Raw genomic sequence first — 24,113 nt, 5'->3', positions numbered from 1 at the left:
TGGCCGCTCGTGCCTGGGGCATCAGGTTAGGACGGTAGCTGGGACATGGCCTAATACAGCCAGCAGGTCATGGATCAGCATGGGGAAGCTGACAGCCACTTCTGCACAAGAGCCCTGTGCATTGCCAAGCCCCCTTCTGGTGGGCCTTGGCTGAAAGCATGGCTTGCTCTCCCAGCCAAAAGGCAGTGTGCAGCAGGGGCTTCCTTATACTGTGAGGGTTGGGGCCCAGCTTTGCCCCGGGGAGGGGGGTCCCAGCCCCTGGCACCTCAGGTTGGTCTCCTGGGACCCGCCTGACTGACAGAGGGAGGCTGCATGGGGAGGAGAGCTCAGCCCCAGGAAAGAGGTGCGGGATAGTGGTTGGGGCAGCAGTCCGTGCCCCTTGTGTGAACAGCCACTGAGAGGAGCTGCTGAGAGGCATGTTGGGGCAGGGAACACGGAGGGAGGGGATGAGAATCAGGCTGTGCTGCGGCGTCACCGAAAGTCGGTAGAATAAGACTCCTTAACACCAGCCATAGAATCCTAGAACAGTTAGGGCTGGAAAGGACATTAAGATCATCTCGTTCCAACACCCCTGCCATGGGCAGGGACATCCTGCCCTAAATCACCCTTCAGATACTGGAAGGCTGCTCTGAGGTCTCCACGCAGCCTTCTCTTCTCCAGGCTGAACAGCCCCAGCTTTCTCAGCCTGTCTTCATACAGGAGGTGATTGAGCCCCCTGATCATCCTCGTGGCCCTCCTCTGGACTTGTTCCAACAGTTCCATGTCCTTTTCATGTTGAGGACACCAGAACTGCACACAATACTCCAAGGGAGGTCTCATGAGAGCAGAGGAGAGGGGCAGGATCACATCCTTCGACCTGCTGGTCGCTCTCCTCTTGATGCAGGCCAGGATACGGTTGGCTTTTTGGGCTGTGAGCGCGCACTGAAGCCGGCTCGTGCTCATTTTTCTCATCAAATGTAGCATTAAGAAGCAGGCATTATTTATTATGGCACCCGATGCATGGGGGAATTGCTCCACCAAACGTGCATGTCGATTCTTACAGATTTCTTGCTTATGAGAATTCATCTCATACATATACGTTATAATTCCCAGGGACCTTGTGCATAATTTCTTCCCAGAATTAACTGACGTAGGTTGCAACCTACTAGAGCATGCATGGTAGCTCGCTCTGGCGGTCGTAGGGGTCGTTACTTCTCTCTTGTCTTCCTCGGGTTATCCAAAGGTCACACGGAGGATGATGAAGATGTGATAGTTCATCTTTTTCTCGCTGTAGCAATCCTCCACACCGCAGTGTCAGATGTCCTTCTTGATTGCCTGCAAGAGCTGGTTCTCTGTGAAGCACATGTATATATTATAATGTGTTTCCATGGTATGAATGGGCTACTTTTAGCTGAGTTTGCAAGCCTCGAGTCACTTAAAACAATTGAGCATTGTAGGAGCGGTTTTAGATGTATTATCAGGGTGCGCTTCCAGTGGTGGAGACTGCTGCTGCTGCCACCAGCTTTTTCCTCTTCCTCCACTGCAGGCCTGTAAAGCAAAGGCTGGGGAAAGGAGAGAGGGGGCCCCTGGAAGCAGCCCAGCTGTGCTGTCCTCTCTTGCTGCAGCTGGAACATCTCTTGGGAGGCTTCCACAGGCTTAGATCTGGCAAGGGCCTTGGTCCTCACAGCGTGAGCGCTGCGAGCAATTGGCATCTTTTTCTCTTCCTCCCACAGGAGCCTTTTCACAGAGGTGGAGCTGACGAAACGCATTTCTCAGTCCAATCCCAGCTCATCCGCTCGAGGGCCACCAAAGTGTCATGACAAGGCCACAGCACTTGCAAGTAAGCTCAGCACTGGTTCTTGCTGCAGAGTCCTTGGGGGTGAGCTCCGAGAGCTGCACTGTGCCACAAGCCTGGCAAAATGTCACGAGTGGCTGGAGAAATGCAGGCTGCCCTGCTCTTCACCCCAGAGAGGTGGTGCCTAGGACTCGGTGCTTGCCTCCCTGCAGGGAGCCAAAACACTCTTGGCTGAGCATCCTGGAGAAGAGACCTCAAGAGAGAGGCCTAACTTTTCTCTGGTTTCTTTGCCCAGGGACGGTCTTCAGCCTTGTTTGCCGCCCAGCAAGTATCCTTGCATCCCCGTGGAGATACTTGCTGATCATGTGCATCTTCACTGTGTATGTACTACCTGTTTCTGCTGTTGGGCTTTTGGGGAGGCGGTAGCCTCATGCTGCAGGGGTCAGGGTGCAGGGAGGGAGGGGGTGAGAACTGGGCTGTGCTGCCGCCTGTGCTTCAAGCAGTGGGGACTGCTGCTGCCGCCGCCAACTTCTTGCTCTTCCTCCACTGCAGGCTGCATCTTTGCTGTAAAGCAAAGATGGGGAGAGGAATATGTATGTAACTACATGTTTCTGTGTTGGATACGGGGAGCAAGAAGACGTCTGAGGGCCGGTGCAAGCAAAGGGGAGAGCAAGGGGTGTTCCTCAGCCAGCTTCCCACTCTCACGAGCACTGCTCGTCTTGTGGCCATTCTCAGGGAGAGCCAAGAGTAAAGCCCCTGGGCGGTCTCACTGCCACACATTCGCCAGAGGCCCAGATTTTGGTCATGGTAGGACAAACTGCTGTGTAGCCAGATGCAGGGGTGCAGAGCCAACAGTCTTGATTTGCTCAACCTCTTTACTTTCTGGGAGTAGTGAGTCCTGGAAGTTCTTTTGGGGAAGAGCTGCTGGCAGTTTTGAAAGGTGTGGACAGAAAGTGTTCCTTCTGGGCGCTTCCCTGGCAGCTGTCTGTCAGCAGCAGGCTTCCAAAACAGTGGCTTTCCTGCCTGGAAGTGGTAATGCCGCTGCTTTGCTCAAAACCTGGCTCATTGACAGATATAGGACACCCTCCTTTTTCAGGCAAAAGATGGCCGTGCACAAGAAGAGGTGCTTGAAATTCATTATCTTCTTGCTTCCGATGGTTCTTGGTGAGTCTGCCTGAGCAAACATTTGAGAGTAACAGCCTGGTTGTGCTGGATGCCAGCTTTTCTTTTTGGCCCATACGTGTGGAAACTCGCAGGGTCCAAGTGTTTCTGGAGTGCGTCCTTGACAAGGACTTGCTTTTCAGCTACCAGTAAGACTGGTAGCCTCCCAGCCATGCTGCTGCACTGGCCACAGAACCAAAGGGTTTGCTTAGTCTGCAAGCCTGCGAGAGAAGGGAGTATGTATTTCCAAGCCTGAACGGGGGGATACCCAGAGGGGCTGTGCAGGGTGACTGATGCCCCTCCTAATACCTCTCCTGGCTGATGCAGCCTGGTCTTGGGGCTCACAGAAGCAGTAAGGGGAAATGGGGAATAGCTCTGGGTCACCGAGCACACCTGAAGATCGTGGCTACACAGTGCCCTGAAGCCTGTGGTGATGGCTTCCAGTCAGAGGCACGTCCTCTCTCTGCACCCCATGTTCCCCACCTCCTCGGCTTACCTGCTGCCCCAGCCACAAGGCAACCAGGAGGAGACCACGGTGCTGCAGGGATCACTAGCAACCCAGGCCAAGTAACTGTCTCTTGGTGATGTGTATTGCAGCTGGTGTTTACTGTAGGACCTCCCTGCCAGTGTGGACAATGCGGGCAGAGGCACAGAGAGAGGTTGGTGACCCTCTGGGACAGGCAGCTCCTGCAAGGGAGCAGTGCTGACAGTGGCTGGCTAAATCATGGGCTTTTCTGTGTGCACACAGAGTGACCCAAAGAAGCAGCAGCTTTTGCCGGGGCTTCCTAGGGAAGCCTCTCCTGGGAAGCCCCAGCAGCTCTGGGGGTGGATACTCTAACAGAGCGTTTTTCCCTTTCAGGATCTGACATGGGCATCTGCAGCAGAAACAAAGATGCTGAGGTAAGAGATGTTTCCTGGGCTGGAATTGATCTGTGCAGAAGCATCAGCCAACCTGTCACGGTTTAATCCCGGCCGGTAACTCAGCACCACGCAGCCTCTCGCTCACTCCCCCTCTTCTCTCTCCCCGTGCTCCCCGAGGGATGGGGAGGAGAATCGAAAGAATGTAGCTCCCATGGGCTGAGATAAGAACAGTCCAGTAACTAAGGTATAACACAAACCGTTGCTGCTACCACCAGTAACAATAATGATGAAGGGAATAACAAGGGAAGAGAATACAACCGCTCACCATCCGCGGACCGATACCCAGCCCGACCAGAGCAGTGATCGAGCCCTTCCGGGTAACTGCTCTGGGTTTCTATAGTGGGCATGAAGTGCTGTGGTATGGAATACCTCTTTGGCTAGTTTGGGTCAGGTGTCCTGTCTCTGCTTCTTCCCGGCTTCCCCTCCTCCCTGGCAAAGTGTGAGACTCACAAAGTCCTTGGTCAGAGTAAACATGACTGAGCACCAACTAAAAACATCGGTGTTATCAGCGCTGTTCCCAGGCTGAAAGTCAAAAGCACAGTGCTGCACCAGCTACTGAGAAGGAGAAAAATGACTGCTACAGCTGAACCCAGTACAGCCTCGTGCTACCTGCACCCATTTTTCTAACAGCCACGGTTCCCGTACTTCCCTCTGGCCATTGCCTTTCTTTCAGCCTGGGGAGGAAGGGAAGCATTCACAAAGCAGAAAGCCCCTGTGTCTCTGCTCCTTGCTGAGCTCAGACGCTCCCAAGGGAATGGGCTGCTCTCTGACAACGTCTGCTTTCCTGTTCCTGCAGGAATTTGCACACCTCTTTGACAGAGCAAACCCAAAAGTTGCAGCTTCTGCTGGAGGAGATGGCTCATCTGGAGGTGGAGATAAGCAGTTTGAAGAAGGTAACCCTGCATTTTGGAGAAGAAGGCTTGGCTGGGCAGAAGCCCTGAGGAAGCACTCCTTGGGATTAGTAGTGGGCTCAGCCTGCTGGCCGCAGCAAGCCAGCCTTTGCCAGGGGATTGCTGGGTGAGCTGTGGCACTGCCCAGGCCCTTCTCTGGGCCCAGGTTAACTGGTGCTTTAGGCAATGCGGGTCTTCCAACAGCCTTCCCTTGGCACGGGCACCTCCGGCTGCTGTGGCTGGGCCCTGAGCAGCAGTGAGACCCAGGCCCTCTCCCATGGCCAGCCATCGTGGGCATGGCCTGAGCAAGGAAGGTGGGACAAAGGGAGTGAGGACACCATGGTCGTGGCCGCAGATACTGTGCTCGTGACTCACGTCAGCTGCAGGCTCTGAGCTTACTGGACAAGGCGTGCCTTGTGTTTCTGACACTGACCCTTTGCCTTTCTGGGTGCTGGCAGCCATGCTGAACTGCCTGCTGATGTGCTCGTTTTCTGTGCTTGTTTGCGTCTTTCCCAGGAGAGTCAGGAGGTGAACCAGGCAGCGCTGGAGCTGGCTTCGGAAATCTACGTCGAAAGATCTGACTGGGCCCTGAAAAGTGCTGGTATGGACACAGCAGCCCATTCTCCTTGCCATGCACTTGTCTGTAGCACTCCCCAAAGGAGGATGTCCTGCAGGTGCTGCTCTCCAAAGCAGGGGAGCTGAAAGCAGGGGAGCTTCATGAGGTCCGAGAGCAAGTCTGTGGCAGTGGCTCTCTTGGATTCCCTCCTGGTCCCACCTCTGCGCAGGTGCCTCTGGCACTGCCCCACACACATTCCAGGGCTGATGGAGGGGCTCCTTTCCTCATCAATGCATTTGGAAAGGGAACGGATGGCTCATCCTTTATTGCCCACACAGCAAGCCCTCAGCTTTGGTCTGCTGTCATTCACCGGCACCCTCAGACCTTCTACTTGTGGTGCTGAGAGGAGCAGACACCAGGCATACGGGTGCTGCCGTCCTGCGCAGCTGGCACCCCTACCAGCATGGAGATGAGGAGAGGACTGACAGACACGGAGCTGTCCAGCAGCATCAGAAAGAGGGTCTGAGCACGGGGTCCTACTCTGTGGCCTCTTGCAGTCACCTGCTCTCCCTTCCTTACAGGTGCCATCATTGACATGCAGAGAACTTCAAAGACTTATGACTGCAAAGAGAATTGGGTCTGCAGGCTTTCACGGTTCTTCCACGCTCCCAACTCTCCTGATCTGATTTTGCAGGTATTGTAGCAGAAATCACCGGTGCATGTTTCCTTCCTGTGGAGCTGGGGACTGACCTTAGGGGTTGTCCTCTCAGTCCAGTGGTGATGCTCAAGCCCACAGTGCTGATCTGTTGCCTGAAACCAAAGCTTGAACTCAGGGCTGGGCTTGCTAGAAAGCAGTGGTTCCCCTCAGGAGGGGAACAGAGCTCAGCTGCTGCATCTTGCCCACAGTCCTCTGTCACGGCTGGGTGAACGACTTTCTCCCTGGTGACCTCATTTCCATACTCACCCCTAACAGTACCTTTTTGGGGTGGGAGGCAGGGGGTCCTCTGCAGAGCCACTGGGCACAGAGGTGTATCTGTAAGGCCCGGACTAGGTTGGCTTAGTAACAGGGATTCTCCTCTTTCCGTAATACCGAGAGGCTGCTGCGTTTGCCCATTTCCCCAGACGTGCCTCATTTTCAAGCTGGAATAGACCCCCCAGACACACCAGCACCTGTGCTTCAAGCTACATGAGCAGCTGTGTTGAACTGAACGTGGGCTCACCTTTCATTGCTCTCACATTCTGATTGCAGCCGGATATTTCGCCAGGAAAGTGCTGGCCTTTACAAGGGCACCAGGGCCAGGTGGTCATCAGGTTGCCAGCACGAGTTCATCTGACTGCTCTCAGCGTGCAGCACATCTACAAAGAGGTCTCTCCATCTGGGACCGTCCTCAGTGCCCCCCGAGACATCGCTGTCTTTGTAAGTCTCTGCTGGGTGCTGCTGGCTGGCATGTGGCCCTGGGGGAAAGCTGTGACTGGAACTTGCTTGCTTTGTGCATCCTTGGAGGTTCGTGTCCTGCTTTCTCCTAAGCCCTGCAGCGCACTTGCAGGATACTTCAGGGGGTCTAGAGGTTCCATCCCTCTCAGGACTCGTTCTGGTGAGAGCACCTTGAAGAAAACACAAGGTGGAGACAGTGCTTAACTGCTGCTAGAGCCCCAGGAGAGGCTGAGTAGATAACAGCCCACGCAGCATGTGCCGATCCAGCACACACAAACATCCTCTTTGTTGGAACAAGCCTGAGCTTCTCTCCTTCCTCCTTGTGCTTTTCCCTCGAGGGAGTGAATGTGGACAGAGAAGAGGAAACTCTCCTTGGGATGTTCGTGTACGACGTGGCAAAAGAGGCCATTCAAACCTTCCCTCTGAAGGTACGGTCCACGCAGGAGGGCAAGATGCCCAGGAGAAAACCAGGAGTGCCTGCAAGTCCGTGGCAGGAAGAGCGTGAATGCTCTCTCCCCTGGCACAGGGGCCCGGACCACTGCCGGGGAGGTGTGGTGGAGCTGGGAGGGCTGAGTAGCCTGCGGTGGTGGTAGCAGCAACAGCTTTGCAGGGGCAGGGTTGTTCCCGTGGGAGCTTCAGTCCTGAGAGAGCCCTGGCTGCAGCTGCTGCCTTCAGCGGAGCCAGCTGCACACAGGGCCTCTCCACCAAAGCAACATCTTCGTGCCAGGAGAAATAGAGATGCCTGGTGGGGAAAGCTGCCAGGCAGCATTGTCGCTCCACCCTGTGGCCTGCTGACAGGCTGGACAGTGTCCTTTGCTCCCAGCACAACACGTCCCTTTTCTCCTGGTGCCCTCACACCTGCCAGCAGGAAGGCAGGCAGAGAGGATAGCGGGAGCTTCATGGGGTTTCACACCACCTGTCTCACGCATAGGACCTCCCCAGCCTCTCTGTCAACACGGAGCAAGCTGCAGAGGGAAAGGGGCGAAGGGAAGGGAGCTGCAGTCCCCAGCAGGCCAGGCTGCAGAGGGTGCCTTCTCCCTTCCCATGCCTCCAGTCTCTGCAGGAGCCCCGCTGCCAGCAGGGAGCCTCGGGTGCCTACAGCCACTCCGACCCGCTTTTGGAAGCTTGTTCCTGAGCAGGAGCAGGGCTGGCAGGGGCAGAAACGTCAACGGCACCGTCACACTTAACGCCTCAGTTTCCTTGTCACTCTCTTCACAGAACACACAGAGAGCCTTTTCACACATCAAACTTACCGTGAAGAGCAACTGGGGAAACACAGCCTACACCTGCATTTATCGAGTGCAGGTTCATGGAAAGATGGCAAAACCAGAAAACCTCAACTGAAACCAGAGAAGGAAAAGAACACAAATAAAAAAGAGGGAGGAGGGATAAATGGTTTGTCAGATCAGAGTGGTGTAGAAGATCTGTCTCCAAAGTAGGGTGTGCAGGAAGGACCACTGGGGGATGGGTAGGAGCACCCGCTGACATGGCTACAGGGCAGCCTGCAGGCAGCGGATGTGGGTCACCAACAATCCTTGGGACAGCTCCTTGGGGCTGCCAGGGGCTTGTGAGCTCCCCCTTTTAATTTCCCAGTAGAGGGGCTGGAGAAGCACCGGGTTCCCCAGTGCACCATCAAAGGGGTGTGTGTGATGGCTGCCTTCTCCCGGGGATGGTTTCAGGGGTGTGCAGCCAGGGGTACCCAGGGTTGTCCTTCCAAGCAGGGTCCCTGCACCCCAGGGGCTGTGTGCTGGAGCAGTCTGGGGGAAGTCATCTTCCTGCTGAAAGACCCAGCACAGGACAGCTGAGACCAAAGCTGATGGACAGATGAGATCTTCTGAACAGCTCTTTGATATCTCGTCTGAATTTCATCTGACACAACACCCCCATAGGCGCTCCTTCCATGTTCCTATTTCCTTACTGCCGGAGGGCAGGACTGGCTCTGCCAGAGCCCCCAGCAGAGCCCCCTCCTTCCACTGACACCCTCAGCCTGCAGCAACCAGAGCTCATGGAAGGGACCTGCCAAAAGTCTTCCTGAAACCAGAGAAGAGGCAGTTTCAGGGTGTTCTGTGAGAAATGCATTAGGTTTCACTCAGAGAATTCTCCCCTAAATTGCCACTGTCTTTTCCCTTTTGGAAAGCCCCCATAACAAGAAGCAGCAAATGTCCAGTGGCAGCTCCGTCACCCGCTTCCTCCGCCTGCCATTTGCAGACACGTGGGAGCTGCAGCTCTTGCATGCCTGACTCTTCCTCGGCATCTACCTGGCTGTGCTCCTGGGCAACGAACTCATCCTCACCACCACAGCCTGCAACCAGTGTCTCCACACCCCCATGTACTTCTTCCTCCTCGACCTCCCCTGCTGGACCTGCGCCCCATGTCCACCACTGTCACTAAACCGATTGCCAGTTCCCTCTGGAACACCAGGGCCATCTTCTTCCTGGGATGTGCTGCCCAGGTCTTTTTCTTTCTCTCCTCAAGCACAGACGAGTTTTATCTTCTCACCATCATGCCCTACAACCACTTTGTGTCCATCTGCCAACCCCTGCATGACGGGACCCTCCTGGGCAGCACAGCTTGCGTCCCCAATGGCAGCAGCTGCCTGGGCCAGAGGGTTTCCCAGTTCTCGGCTGCACACTGTGGGACTTTGTCACTTCCCTCTGCTAAGGCAATGCCCAAAGGACCAAAGCTGGGGGAGCAGAGTGGGTTCCTGTCCCCTCTCTGCCTGTTCTGGGACAGTTCCGCCACTGTCCAGATGCTCTGGGAGAGCTTGGGAGCCCTTCCCTGAGGCCGTGTATGAGGAGATCGGTTACAGCTCAGCATGGAAGAAGCAGGCAAGGTTCGGTTGCCCATGTTCAGCGAGTCCCCTCCATGGGGCACATCTGCCAGGCTTTTCCCCCTTACTGCCCCACCCAGGGCTGACCCCTGCGCTGGGGTGTGTGGGGAGAGCAGCAAGGTCCTGGGCCCAAGAGAGGAGCTTCATCTCACCAGTTCTTCCTGTCCCCGCCAGGGACAGCCCCTCTCTGTGTGCTCCTGCGTGCTGCGTGACACCTGAGGGTTGAGGGAAGGTCCTGTCCCAGGGCAGCTCTGGGAGACCCTTTGAGACAGGGCTTGTCCCAGGGGAGCAGGGTGAGTCCTGAGCCCTCCTCCCACTCAGCCTTTTCTCCGTGGCTCCCCCCAGCAGTGAGCACAAGCTTGGCCACCAGAGCACATCCCATAACACCTCCAGGTTCCTATTCAAAGAGGTCCCTGACTTCTAAGATTCTGTGATTCTTTCAGAGCGTAATTCGTCATTCTCTCTCCTTAACTGTTGGTGTTTTGGGAGACTCCTCTGTGGTATTTACCCCATGGCAAAGGTCACGCAGAGCATCTGCCTTTCTGGCTACACCCTTCAGAGAAGCCACCTGTGTGCACTGCAAAGGGGAGTGCTGAGGTGGGCTGTGTCCTTGGGGAAAGCCCTGTTCCTGCGGGGGACACAGCCCTGGGAGAGAGCATGCAGGGAAGGGCTGTGCTGCATTCACAGGGCAGTGTTTAGCTCCAGTCAAGTGACATGATGCTGTCAGAGCTCTGTGCCTTGCTCACGCTGCTCCTCTCCCTTCGTCCTCACCTTGCAGGGTTTTGGCTGAGGCACAGACATGGAATGACGACAGCCAGTCATCCTCAGCCATGCACACCCTCGAGCCATGGCCTTCCCACCAAGGAGGGCAGTGCTGGGGGCACCAGGGAGGAGCAGACCTAGGGCACCCCGTACACTCACCCTCACTGGGGCTCCTCACTCCCCTGGGACAGGCTGGAGCCCAGAGGTGAGGGCAGTCCCAGGGGAGCAGCCTCATGGCCAGGGTGCCCCTCTCTTTCACTGCCCTCCTTGGTGGGCTCTGCCACTCTGGCTTAACCTCTCCAGGTTCCCCCTCAGCCCCCCATTATGCATTCTCATGAAGCGGCAACTTGCAGAACATGCTGGAAGCAACAACATGCTCTTGCTGACAGGTTCCTGTGCCACTGGCCCTGGGCAAATACAGCTTATCAGCCACACACACACAGAGGAGGGATGACAAGAACAAACATCTCTCCTGTTGCCATGAGAGCTCTCTTGTTCCTGCAATTAGCTCCAAGTGGCTGCCTGAGGACAAGCGCCTGCTTCTTGGTGTCCCTCTGGATGGCCACATCCTGCTCGGGGACAGAGCTGGCCTGGCCAAGGATGAGGGCATTGAAGGGACATGCCTTGGGGACAAGGGCCTTGGGTGACCAGTGTCTGAGTGCCACCCAGGGACGTGGCTGGAGCCAGAGCCTTGTTGGGGACAAAGTCATTGTGACCCCCCATCTGGAGGCAGCTCTGCAGAGTGGGACTCCAGTGATCGGGGTGGGTATGGTGGCCCCAGGCAGTGGCAGGCTGGTGGCCAGGGCAGGGGATATTCTGCTCTGTTCTCTGCACTGGGGAGGCTGTGGCTGGGGACCAGACCAGGCTGGGGCCTGCAGTGTGTGGGAAATGGGGTGGGCTGGAGCTGGGCATCGGGACCACCCCAGCACGCTTTCAAGCCGAACACTCATCTCCCAGTGCCCAGCACTCACCAGTGCTCCCCATTGCCTCCCGTGACTGAAGGTCGCAGTCACCCGGCAGTATCCCCACCTGCCAGTACACCGCAGCTGTCCTCCCACCTCCCAGTGTTCCCTAATGTTGGGATCCTTGATGCCCCAGGAAGAGGGGTCATTCCCAGCCCCCTGTTTACCCAAGGGATGGAGAGGGGGCAGGGACAGTTCTGCTTAGAGACCCCTGGTCTGAGGCTAGCATCATCCCTGGGGGAGTCCTGGGGGGAAGGACAGTCCTGGGAGGTAGGCGGTACTGGGAGATGGTAGTGCTGGGAGGTGAGGGGCACTGGGAGATAGGGGGATCCGGCTTTGGGGGGCTGTTGGAGGGTGCTTTTGTGTTGGAGCAGTGGGCAGACACTGTAGGATGTCTGGCTGTCAGGGGTCCTTTGTCTGTTCCCCTTCACCACCCCCAGATGCCTGGGCACTTGCATGTCCAGCTGCCTCGTGCAGGAAGCTGGACTGATGCCGGCAAAGGTGGCTGAAGCCATGCTGGAGGCAGGGGTGACTGCGCCTAGGCCGGGCTTGCTGCCAGGGCTGGTGTCTCTGCCAAGTCTGGCTTTGCCCTGGGGGCAAAGGAGGAGTCCTGGGAGGGATAAATCTGCCCCTCACCTTCTCCAGCCTCATCCAGGACTCACCACACCGCAGAGAAACATGAAGGTCGCAGTGCTCAGCATGGCCCTGCTCTTCACCATCCTGCTGTGCACCCCAGCAGATGCTCAGGTGAGTCCCCAGTGCCTCATGGAGGGGCTCAAGGCTGGGAACAGGTGTTGGCTGCAAGACATCAGCTCCCCTGCAGGATGAAATCACAGTGGTGAGCACGAAACCCCTTGAGTTGGCTTCTCCCTTTCCCAAGCAAGAGGAAAGGGAGAAGCCCCAGGCGATGCAGCTTTCTGCCTTCCACAGTTCTGTCTGTTCCCAAGCTTCCCAGCAGTATAGCTCCTGATACCCAGAGCCCAGCTTCTTCACTGCATGGTCGGATCTATCTCCTCGCTAAGAGGGCCCCAAACGGTTTCTTTTCTCGATGCCCCCACACCCCTCCCTTTTGGGCCCCTTCATCCTTTTGGTCCCCTCAGGCATCCCCTCCCTGGGATCTCCTCTGTGTCCTACCTAGGGTCCCCAGATGCCCTCCCTTTGATCGTTCCCAATGCCTTTGGGACGTCGCCCCCCTCAGTCCTTTACCTTTCATCCTGTCCACTGTGGTAATGTCCCCAAAGCCACTTCCTTGAACCCCAGCTCCCAAACACTCTCCCAGTCCCCTCACTTTGGTCCTCTGCAGTCGGCCTTCTGCCTCTACCAACCACCACACTTGAAGTCCCCCTATCCTCTGCACCTGAATTCCTATACCCCACATTAACATCCCACACGGTCCTGTCCCTTCAATGCTATCAGCCTGGCTAGTTCACGCCAGTGCCCTATCTTTGGGTCCCAGTCACCCCATCCCCTTTGGAGACCCCTAGTTCTCCAGGCTGTCCTTACCTCTGTCCCCACCCCTGGTCACTGCATGAACAGGTATCCCAGGTGAAACTTGGAGTAATGGGGTGGGGGGGAGCAGAAGGGATCTTCCTGCTCAGACCAGAGGGAAGCTGTGGGCCTGGGGAGGCTGGGGACACCTGTGCCCCACACAAAGCCCCACCGAGGTCCAATCCAGACAAGCTCTTTGCTCTCTTTCCCAGGCAGTCTTAGAAGAAAGTGGAGATTATGGCCTGAGTGTGAGTATTGGGGTGGACTTAGAGGGCAACCAATCTGGGGAACTAGATGGCAGTTTACGCCTCCCATCCCTTGCTGGTCCCTTGCTGGTACTGGGGACATACCAGTGACCAGTGAGGTTTTGTGGTCTCTCTACAGGGGGAACTCGAAATAGAGGAAGGGAAGAAGCCTGAGGTAGGTATCATGAGTTCTGCTGTCCCCAGATGCTCCCCCCTCACGGCCACAACACTCCAGTGTTTTTCCAGGGAGGCCCCCTTCCCCTGGGTCCCCTTTGCACTCCCATCCATCCCATTACAACCCAAAGCACCCCAGGATGCCCCAATACACGGCCATGCAGCCAGGTGACCCCTTCCCCAGGACCCCCATTGCTTTCTGTGTACCACCATGCAAATTCTTGTACCCCATTTCTCCCTGAAAGCACCTTCTCCAAGGACCCCATTGCTCATCGCTTTTCCCTGCCTGCCAGTACACCCCAGTGCACCCAAGCGTGTCCCTAACCCTCCCTTTCTCCCCAGGTTCCTCTGGTGCTTCTCCGCCAGAAACGCCTGGCTGTAGGTCTTCGTGTCTAGGTGAGCAGCATCAGGGCATTTCCAGCCCCACAAGGGATTCTGAGGCCCAGGAAATCCCTGAGCCCTCAGGGGTGGCCAGAGCTTGGGTATGGAAGAGGGAAACAGAGGGGACTGTCCATGATCCATGTGCCAGGGCAAGCTGGACAGAGCTGCCTTTCCTTGCACTCAGCGGGGCTCAGCAGACCCAGAGGATCACTGTGCAGGCCAGGCAAGGGCTCTGGTGCCATACAGACCCCCAGGATGACCGTGAGGGCTGGGCAGGGCTCTGGGAGGTTTCAAGGCTTCCTGTTGTAAGGGAGTCTGGGTGCCCTATGGATCTCACAGGAGCCAAGCCCTATCCCAGGCATATTGGGGTCTCCAATTCCCTTCTCCTTCCTCAGGTCTCTGCAGAGAGACACCGGGGACAAGGCCCCTCTCGTGTTCCAGCAGACACCGCGGGCGGGTGTTTCATTTAGGGATCTGTCTTTCAGGACCGAAGTGGTGGTGACCTCCTTATCGTGTCCCCCTCCAGCGCCATGAGGAGATGGTCATCCCTGGAGGACCCCACCTGATCCCCTGGGAGCCCTGGGCCGTTTCCCTCTCATGATCAATAAACCCGTTCAGCAAAGCTGCACTCTGTGTGTCTGTGTCTGTGTCCCCTCTCCTCTGCCAGCGGCCGCATGCCTGGATCCTCTCCGGCTGCATCACCACAGTGAGCAGAGTGGCTGAGGGAATGTGGGCTCCTGTGGTGTCTGTGTAAAGGAGATTCCCTTCCCGCACACCGTGTGCCCCAGGTAAGGGCAGATGAGGGCAAACTGGAGTGTCCCTCTGTCCTGGTTTAAACCCAGCTGGTAGCTCAGCACCAGGCAGCCGCTCGCCCACCCCCTGGGTGGGATGGGGAGGGGAATCGGAAGAATGTAAAACCTGCGGGTGGAGAAAAGAACAGTTTAATAATTGAAAGCAAGTAAAAGATAGTGATAATATAAACAACACCAACAATAACAGAAATTATAATAATACTAGGAAGCAACAGAAAAAGAGAAATGAAAATCCAGAAAACACAAGTGTTGCCCAATACAATTGCTCAGCACCCGCTGACCGATACCCAGCCTGATCCAGCATCAAACGGTCCTTTCCGTCCAACTCACCCAGTTTCTATACCGGTCATGACATGCTGTGGTCTGGAATACCTCTGTGGCTAGTTCAGGTCAGGTGTCCTGTCTCTGCTTCCTCCTGGCTTCTTGTGCTCCTCCTCACTGGCAGAGCATGAGAGACTGAAGAGTCCTTGATCAGGATAAGTGCTACTGAGCAACAACTAAATCACTGGTGTGTTACCAGCATTGCTCTCAGACTGAAGCCAAAACAGAGCACTGCACCAGCTACAGGGAAGAGAATTAACTCTGTCTCAGCCAAAACCAGGACTACTGCCTGGGAAAGGGAAAGCAGCCTGCCCGCCCCTCGTCCTCTGCTTTGCAACTACCAGCCCTTGAGTATCCCCACCTTCTGTTGGGGCTTCTGAGAACACACAACCACCTTAGCGGAGAGACCAGCCACAGGACAGCAGGCCTGCTCCCTGCCTTGGCCCAAAGCTGAGCAGAGGGAGGCCAAGGAACACATCTTTGCCTTTCACTAGCTCAGCTATTCAATGCTGATGCGCGCTCACACATCACGAGCTGTTCAGAAGGCATAAGCAGACCCTGGATCGGACCTTTCTCACACACTGGGGATCAGCTGGCAGAGCAGGGGCATCCAGCAATGTCTGGCTGGAGCTAGGAGGGAACTGGAGCTAGGACTTGGAACCAATTCCACTGCCAGCTCAGTTCCAGCCACGAGCTTGCCCTGCCACGTGGACAGGGCATGTCACTCCAGTTTGCATCAGAGACTAGATCTTTCCTTTGGGAGGCCTTCTAAAACCCCTTGAGGGATGTATTTTATCTGCCCCTTAGCTCTGTCTCTCTTGCCTTTATCTTCCTCACCAGAAAGGGGAGAAATGCCAGTCAGTAACAGCAGCAGACCATTAGCAATGTCCTGATAACACGGGAGTTTTCCATCAAGTTTTCTCCCCGCCACTGTGACAGGGGGACTTCAGCTAAAGGTGCCCAGGCATGCACACAGCAACACACAGCAACACACAGCAAAGGGCAAATGCACGTACAGCAACTCGTTATGCCAGACGCCTGCACTGCGGACAAGTCTTCTGGAGAACAAGGCGCTATGGGCACCTTCTTTTCCTCCCTTTTCCCCTTTCAGGTGATGCTGATCAAGCCACAGCCACCTGCTCTCTCTTTTGGGCTCAAGAGGCACTTTCCTCTTGTCCTGCTCCTTGTAAGTTTTGAAGAAGAGACTGACCCCCACCTCTCTCCATCCTCCTTTCATGTAGCTGTAGAGAGTGAGAAGGCCCCCCCTCAGCCTTCTCTTCTCCGGACTAAACACTCCTAGTTCCCTTAGCCATTCCTCACAGGACTTGCTCTCTGGACCCTTCACCTCCTCTGCTGTCCTTCTTTGGACATGCTCCAGCACTTCTCTGTGTGTCCTGTAGGGCACCTCCTGCATGTCTTTCAGGACTGCGAAGAACAGATCAACTTCCAAACTAACAGAAAGCTGCATCGGTTGTTAACACACCTGTGGAGAGAGAAGAGAGGGACAACTGGAATAAAAATAGCTTCAAATTCCTCCTGACCTTTGACAAAGAAGCAACCAAGTTTTCCATAGCAGTTGCACTGAGGTCTTGAACGGATTTTATCTGACCAGCCCCTTGACAGACATGATATTAATTTGCTGCTTTACTTGGATAATCTTGATTATTTCCACTTGGAATTGGGCAAAAGAGAGCAGCTAAATCATATGGTGCTCTCAAATCACAGGGGAAATCCATACGCCGGCCTCTTCATCATGTTACCACAAAATCTATTTCCTCTTTCATCGAGACAAATGTCAGTAATTCAGTTGGTGGGCTGGCACAGGACAGACGCTGTGGTGTAGGGATTGTTAATAGTAATTTCTGATTCATTGAGATTGTGCAAAAGCACCAAGAGTTGAAGACCAATTGACCCACGGTGGTCTGTCTCCAAAGGCTTACAAATTGGGGTTTGGGGCTTCTTTGTTTGTTTGGAGTTTTTAAATAGGATTTTTTAGATATTTTCTAAGTGGTCTTGCAAAAAAACAATCGCCACTGAGCTCTGAACAAAAGAAGCCACCTCATAACTTCTCTGGTGGTCCACCGAGTTTGTGGACTTTGATGTTCGCAAAGCCACCAACTCAAAAAGCCATTTCCTGGATGCAGCTGGTCTGTTACAGCCAGTCGTCCTGTGCAACAGGAGAGACAGAATTAGAGACATCAGCTTGTCTTGGAAAACTAAGTGGAGTTGAGCAGAGTAAATGCAGGAAGATCTCACAGCAGGAATCCAGTCCTGCAGGCATGATGCAAAAAAAGTGCACATCTCCCTTTTAGCGTCAGATGTGTTTTACTTGGCCATTCCTGTTGCTTTTATATAAAAGTCTGCCACACAACAGAATTACAGAATGGCGATGTTTAACTAACATATATTACAATAGTAAAAAGTGTGGGAAAAGACCCTAAGACCAGGCAGAGCCCTACTGTTTGCTTTAAAAACAAAACCCTACACAAACCCACAGAGCAGCGGAGCTGCTTTATGCAGCCTGCATGTGGCCTTCAGGACAATTCCACATTCAGCCTGTGCTTTGAGCCTCCCTATTCCTCTTACCCTCAGGCTCCTAGAGGGCAAGCCACAGACCAAATGGCAGAAACAGGTTAACCCTCATCATTCTTGTTGCTGGCAATCCCACATAGAGCTACCACTTGGGCCATGGAATGCACAGGCATTGAGAAATCCCTCTCTTTTCCCAGTGAAATAGCATTGGCTATGCTTCTGAAAACACATTTCAGGTGGTCACCAGGAACGTACAAATTCCAGGAAGCTGCAGGATCAACTGCAGCTGCTCATCACCTTCTGAGAAAAACACCCCCAAAAGAGCAACAAACCACAGAAAGGCAGCCAAAGGAGTTGCCCTTTAGGGTGTTGTAAGGGGCATATGAATAGGTACAACTCATCTAATTCTTCTCTGTCTGTCCGCCTTCACCACCCCCAGATGGCTGAGCCCTTCCATGTCCACCCTCCCCGTGCAGCGCTGGGGAAAATGAGGGGAATTAGAGACCAGAAGTAGAAGAACTGGTGCAGACTGGGTGAACGAGAGAGCAGACCTGGGAGCACAGGGGTAGGAGGAGAGAACAAAGAAGTGGCCCTGGAAAGGTGGGAGAGAAAGGAAGCAGAAGTGGGACCACTGGGGCAGACAAAGGGAACCAGGGAGTGGTGTGGGAGGGCACTGGGGCAGGTGGCTGGACTGAGGGAGTACTGGGAGCACTGGAGTTCAGGGGGTTGAGGTGATGCTGGGATCGCACTCAGGGTGTATGGGATGACACTGGGGGCAGCACTGTGGAAATAGGGGTTGCTGGCAGGGGTGGGGTGACTGAAACCCTGGGAACAGAGAACCTCTGTGCCCTGCTGGAAGTTGTCACCTCTCTATTGTTCTCTAGAGGCAGCTGAAAATCGGAAGTGACCACAAGTAACCACCAGCCAGGCCAGGAGCCCCACATCTCTCCCCCCTCCAAGTCATTTAGATACTATCTGGTGGCTTCCCACCTCTCTCTCTTCTCACATTCAGGACCATTATCCCCCAGATGGCTCTCACAGTCCCTAGAGGTGTTGATTGAGGTGGTAATCAGTATCCTCCAGCCCCCTAAATTACAGGTCCTTGCAGATGATGTTCCAGTTGGGCATGAAGCTGTAGAAGGAGGCAGATCAGCTCCTGCATAGTAGGCTTCACTTGTATGCTCTGATACTGCTGATACAGAAGGTCCAAGGTACAGAAAGTCTCGAGTCAATTTACTGACGATAAAATCATTGCTGGTCCATTTGTGCTGCTCCCAGTGATATTTGTGGATGTTGGTGAGTGAGTGACTCAGGAAGGGTGAAAAAGTAATGGATGGAGGGATGAAGGGATGGAGAGAGGGAAGAAATGAAGTGGGAAGGGATGGGGAAACCAACAGATGCTAGGTGAGTGAAGGGGGAATGGAGGGGATGGCGAGATAGAGGAAGAATTGAGCTCACTGCAAGGACGGAGCGAGTGGCTGGGTGGGCTGCACTGCCCACTGCACTTAACTACTTACATGCATGCAATGCCTTGAACAACGACTTCACAGCTGTGTCATAGCCCTCTGAAATGCTAATTATTCAGCACTCTGTGGCTTCAGCAGCTAATGCACAAGGCAGAACAATTTTCCAGTTGACTGCCTCTCCTTTAAACAATCTCCAAAGCAAATATTCAGAAGTGCTTGATATCTTCTCAGAACTGTCCAACAACAGTTCTCTTCTCTATACCAAGTCTTCTGTAAAGAACAAGCACTCATCATGTAATGGGTAATCTTCAGAAATGACCTTTAATGTTTCACTGGAGAGTCCCAGCTATTTTCAGCTCTCAGCCACACACAGTGCTTCTTTGTTCCTAGCTTTCCATCTGAATCGAACTAGGCAGGCTTTATTTGAAGCTACGACAGGAGTCTGTATCATAATGGAGACAAACCAGGTGACCTCTTGCTTCCCCTGAAATATCCCATGGGCTTCAAGATCCAAGTCAGGTTTTCCCCACCAGCCTTGTAGAATTATCCTCACAGTGGATTATTTTAGTTATTTTAGAGGAAGCAAGTGCTGAGGCTTCTGCTTGGTATGTGGAAAGACTGTGACACTTCAGGAGAGGATGAGTCTGAAGAATAGGACAACAACTTGGCATTCACAGCTCTGCTCTTCTGACACTGACCTCAGAGGGCCTCAGTATGGCCACTCAGTTCAGTGCTGCCGTTGCTCAGAGCGGTTGGTGGGTTTGCTGACAGTTGCACATGAGCACTTCTGATGTTCTGCTCCCTCGAGAGACTGGTAGACAGGCCACCCCAATAGGGATGGGGGATTGGAGTGGTTCTTTGGGAACAGCAGCCTTTGTCCCCATCCCTTGTGGGACACCTCAGCCAAGCTGTCTTGGGGAGGAGAGGTGAACGGGGCTGGAGAGAGAAACCTGACATGCTTCAATGGTTACCTTTCAGAAACAGGCAAGAGAAACAGATCTTTGTCCTGATGTGAAAATTGCCCGGGATTGGCCAGAACTATGAGAGTGCTCTCAGTGTTGTTCTCCTTTCCTTCTAGCAATGGCACGTGGACAGCATTTTGCTTGTCTCATGGAAAGAAGCCAGGCTGACAACCATGCTTTAAGGCTCTATTGCAACTGCAGTTGATTGTTGCGCACGATGAGGTTGCAGTGCTTGAAAACAGGCATGAACAGTTCCAGGCTTGGCAAGTTCCCAGGCTCTCATGGCTGCCCCTACCCCACACTGGTCAGAGGATGCTGCCCAGGATAGGCAGGGAAGGAAATCTCCCCAGTACCCAGGCATACCGGATGCTTCAACTGCCACAGCCCACCTGGGTCAGGCTCTTTCCAAGTTTCCTCGACAGGATCCTTGTCCTGTGGGCCCTGGACAAACAAAAAAACCCGCATCTTATCAGAGGTGCTGTGGGGACAGACATCCTTCCTACAGCCAGGGGAGCTCTGTTCCTGCAGTCAGCTCCAAGTGGCTGCTTGGGGACAAGCAGACAATTCATTGTGTCCACTCTGAATGGTCACATCTTGCTCGGTGACAGCGCTGACTTAGGCTGACAATGACGGTGGTGGTGTCGCAAAACTTCACACTGACTGAGGTAAGAGAGGTCAGGACACGAAGTACAGAATTACAAGAACAAATATTTATTCACGCACATAAGGTGTTTCAGCTAAATTGAGGCACCCAATTGTGGTTTTACACAGGGTGCATGGAACCTTCAAATGTTCAGGTAAGGCGTGAATCAAGTGATCACTAACATCTTTACAACCAATTAATAAACATAGTAAATCAAAGGAGGAAGATGAAGATCACAGTGCTCAACTTGGCCTTGCTCCTCAGCATCTGGTACACCAAATCAGATGCACAGGTGACCCCAAATTATTAAACCTCATTAATGAATAAGGCTGGAGGTTGGTCTAGGCTGCAGGAGATCCCAATGACTATGGATGTTCTTTGCCCTCATGGACATCTGGGTCCCAGCATAAGGTATGGATCCGCCTCTGGAGTCCTGGGTCCTTAACTCTCATCCCATTGCCCTCTTCTCTCTCTCCAGAGCTCAAATCATACCTCTTTGATTGTTGAACTTGGACCATGTGGTAAGTGCCCAGATGGCCCCTCAGGTGCCAGCCTGGGGTAATGGGATCCCAGGGAGCCTGGAAATGCCCCTCCAGAGACATCTAGGGAGCTCTGGGGAGACTGGGGTAGGATTTCTCAGCAAGCTCATATCATCAATCCTGCAGAAGAAAGCTGCAATGTTGGGGACCAAGCCTCTTCGGCTTTGCCTCTCCCTGACCAATCAAGGGGCTACCCAATCCCATCAGTCCCTCTCCTTCCTTCCATAAGTCTTTCTTTCCCCGGAGCCCAGGTTCACAGTGAATAGTCACATCTGTCCCATGCCTGTGAAGACACATCCCAAACTCATGGAGGGGCCTCCACCAAGTCTATGGTTATGTGTCCATAAAGAAATCCTCCTTGCTCTCTCTCCATGACCTTTCAGTTCTTCCTAGATCTATGCTTATTATTTTGTCTGGTCCATAGCCTAAATTCCCCTAACAGTGGTCCTCCCAGGCCCCTTAACTTGGATCTGTTTCAGTTCTTTTCCTTCGGTGCCTACCAATCACCTCAGCTGGACTTCCCAAAATCCCCTCCCTCGACACTCCTCCATCTCCTCTCCTTGGGTACCCAAATTCCCTGCAGTGTCCTATGTGTCCATCTCCACCCAGCTTGTCCTTGCACGGTTAGACATCCCAGACAAACCTGGAAAGCAATGAGGCTGGGGGTGCACGAGGAGGAAGCCTGGGGAGGGATGAGGGGAAACATCTCTGATCCTCCCCACCTCTCAGGTCTCATCACAACTGCTTTGTGGATCTCCTTCCCTAGGACGTGGCAGATTCTCATCTCCCAGCAAATGGAGATGTTCCTTTAACCACAAGTAGCTGAGAGAAATTGGACTTGGTGCCAGACACCATGGGAAATCTGTCCCCTCTGCTCCCTTATTGCCCTTGGGAACATCCCTGTGACCCTCAAGGTTTCTCATGGCAACCTTCCTGTTGCGGGCGGCTGACATTCAGGAGGAGGAATCTCTGGCCAGCACCATGAGTTCTGCAAGCTCCTTCCTCTCTTCCTTCTCTCTCTTCTTTTCCTCTTTCCCCAGACCCAAGGGAGTTGGGGAGAATCAAAATCATAGAATCATAGAATAGTCAGGGTTGGAAAGGACCTTAAGAGCATCCAGTTCCAACCCCCCTGCTATGGGCAGGGACTCCTTACCCTAGACCATGTTGCCCAAGGCGCTGTTCAACCTGGCCTTGAATGCGGCCAGGGATAGAGCATTTACCCACTTGTTTTTTTTGGGCAACCTGTTCCAGTGCCTCACCACCCCCACAGTAAAGAACTTCCTGCTTATATCTAACCTGAACTTCCTGTTTTAATTTGAACCCATCACCCCTTGTCCTGTCGCTACAGTCCCTGATGAAGAGCCCCTCTCCAGCATCTTTCTAGGTCCCCTTCAGATATTGGAAGGCTGCTATGAGATCACCACCCTGGGAGATAAAGGCAACAAGAACTGATGGATCAGGCACTATCAGGTGGAATATTTGTACCCAGTCATTGATGGCTTTTTGATCCTATACAAATTGGTAGGCAGGTTTTCCGTCCAGGCATAGTTTAGGTAGTTGTTAATGGGTTGTTAACTTTGCCTGCGGTTTGCTGTGTAAATGCGTCCCTAAGACGCTGGTTGGGCTGTTTTCAGATAGTACAAAAGAACGTGTAATTGATAGGTGGCCCACCTGGAAGGGTGTCTTTTCTGAAAAAGGGCACGTCTTGGGGACCTTTATTCAATTCCCATGCTGTATTGTAGTCCCACTGTGTCCATGTATTGTGGTCATTTGTTAGAATCGTAGAATAGTTAGGGTTGGAAAGGACCTGAAGATCATCCAGTTCCAACCCCCCTACCATGGGCAGGGACACCCCACACTAAACCATGCCACCCAAGGCCTCATCCAGCCTGACCTCGAACACCGCCAAGGATGGAGCATTGGCAACCTCCCTGGGCAACCCATTCCAGTGCCTCACCACCCTCACAGTAAAGAATTTCTTCCTTAGATCCAATCTAAACTTTCCCTGTTTAAGCTTTAACCCATTACCCCTTGTCCTGTCACTACAGTCCCTGATGAAGAGTCCCTCCCCAGCATCCTTGTAGGCCCCCTTCAGATACTGGAAGGCTGCTCTGAGGTTTCCACGCAGCCTTCTCTTCTCCAGGCTGAACAGCCCCAACTTTCTCAGCCTGTCTTCATACGGGAGTCCCTTGATCATCCTCGTGGCCCTCCTCTGAACTTGTTCCAACAGTTCCATGTCCTTTTTGTGTTGAGGACACCAGAACTGCACACAATGCTCCAAGTGAGGTCTCAGGAGAGCAGAGGAGACGGGCAGGATCACCTCCATCTACCTGCTGGTCGCGCTCCTCTTGATGCAGGCCAGGATACGGTTGCTTTCTGGGCTGTGAGCGCACACTGAAGCCAGCTCATGTTCATTTTCTCATCGACCAACACCCCCAAGTCCTTCTCCGCAGGGCTGCTCTGAATCTCTTCTCTGCCCAACCTGTAGCTGTTCAGAGATGAATGCATGGTGCCCATATCTATCGGGCACAGATAATTCCCCCCCTCCCCCTTCCTCCCCTGACGGGTGTGTGGGAACTCTTGACGTGGGTTTATGGTATTTAAAATCACGTGGGCTTTACTGAATGTTGCTGTATAACAGATTCCCAGTAATTGTGAATTTTGGGTGTATTTATTTTCCTGTGCAGGTGCAGGGGACTGGATTTGGAAGTCATGGTTAAACTTGGCATAGCTTGTGATGCCAGAGAAAAACACAGCTTAAAGGGGTAATCTTTTTTCCAGTGGCCTTATGATTCACAATATTTGCAGCAATTGGCTTGGGCAATTTCAGGGGAAAAAAGTCCTTGTGGTATACTGTATCCTTACCCTTGTCCCCTTCCTTTTGGGAAAAAGGGTCCTGGACCCCTAAGGGCTGTGGGAACTAGCAAGGGAACTTGCATTGTTCCTCAGTTTCTCCTTGTGATCCTTCCTCCCATTAAAGACAAAAGTTGCTACGCTACACAATTTCATCTCTTCCTTGCCCTTGCCGTGCTGGAGCATGTTTAGAAAAATCTTTTTGGATGTCAGGAGTGGGTTGGTTGACAAAAAGGGAAACAATTATTTCCAGGGTGGACCCTCCCATACATACTCCTTTGCTAAGCTCATCGAGCACAAACATCAGATGAGTGCTCTGTTGACCCTTACTGACTTTCCCTCACCTGACTGCAACTGGTTGTTTTTTATCCTGCTCAACTCCAGGGATTCTAAAAGTCCATCTCTA

At 53.6% G+C, this 24,113-nt stretch overlaps 1 pseudogene across 1 annotated transcript in view; it reads right to left on the bottom strand.

The window, feature by feature from the left end:
- Positions 1-16,864: 16,864 nt before the first annotated feature.
- Positions 16,865-24,113, bottom strand: part of LOC308228369 (ankyrin repeat and MYND domain-containing protein 1-like) — a 33,458-nt pseudogene continuing 26,209 nt past the window's right edge. Inside the window, exons 14-15 of the transcript in view lie at positions 17,299-17,308; positions 16,865-16,879 (exon numbers count right to left, since the gene is read on the bottom strand). The product of the transcript in view is annotated as an ankyrin repeat and MYND domain-containing protein 1-like (transcript). The remainder of the gene's footprint in view (positions 16,880-17,298; positions 17,309-24,113) is intronic.

This window comes from Psittacula echo, assembly GCF_963264785.1.
Source record: "Psittacula echo genome assembly, chromosome: 18".
In the NCBI taxonomy this organism is placed as follows: Eukaryota; Metazoa; Chordata; class Aves; order Psittaciformes; family Psittacidae; genus Psittacula; species Psittacula echo.
Note: the sequence above shows the minus strand (reverse complement) of the source record. Positions and strands in the feature narration are given on the sequence as shown.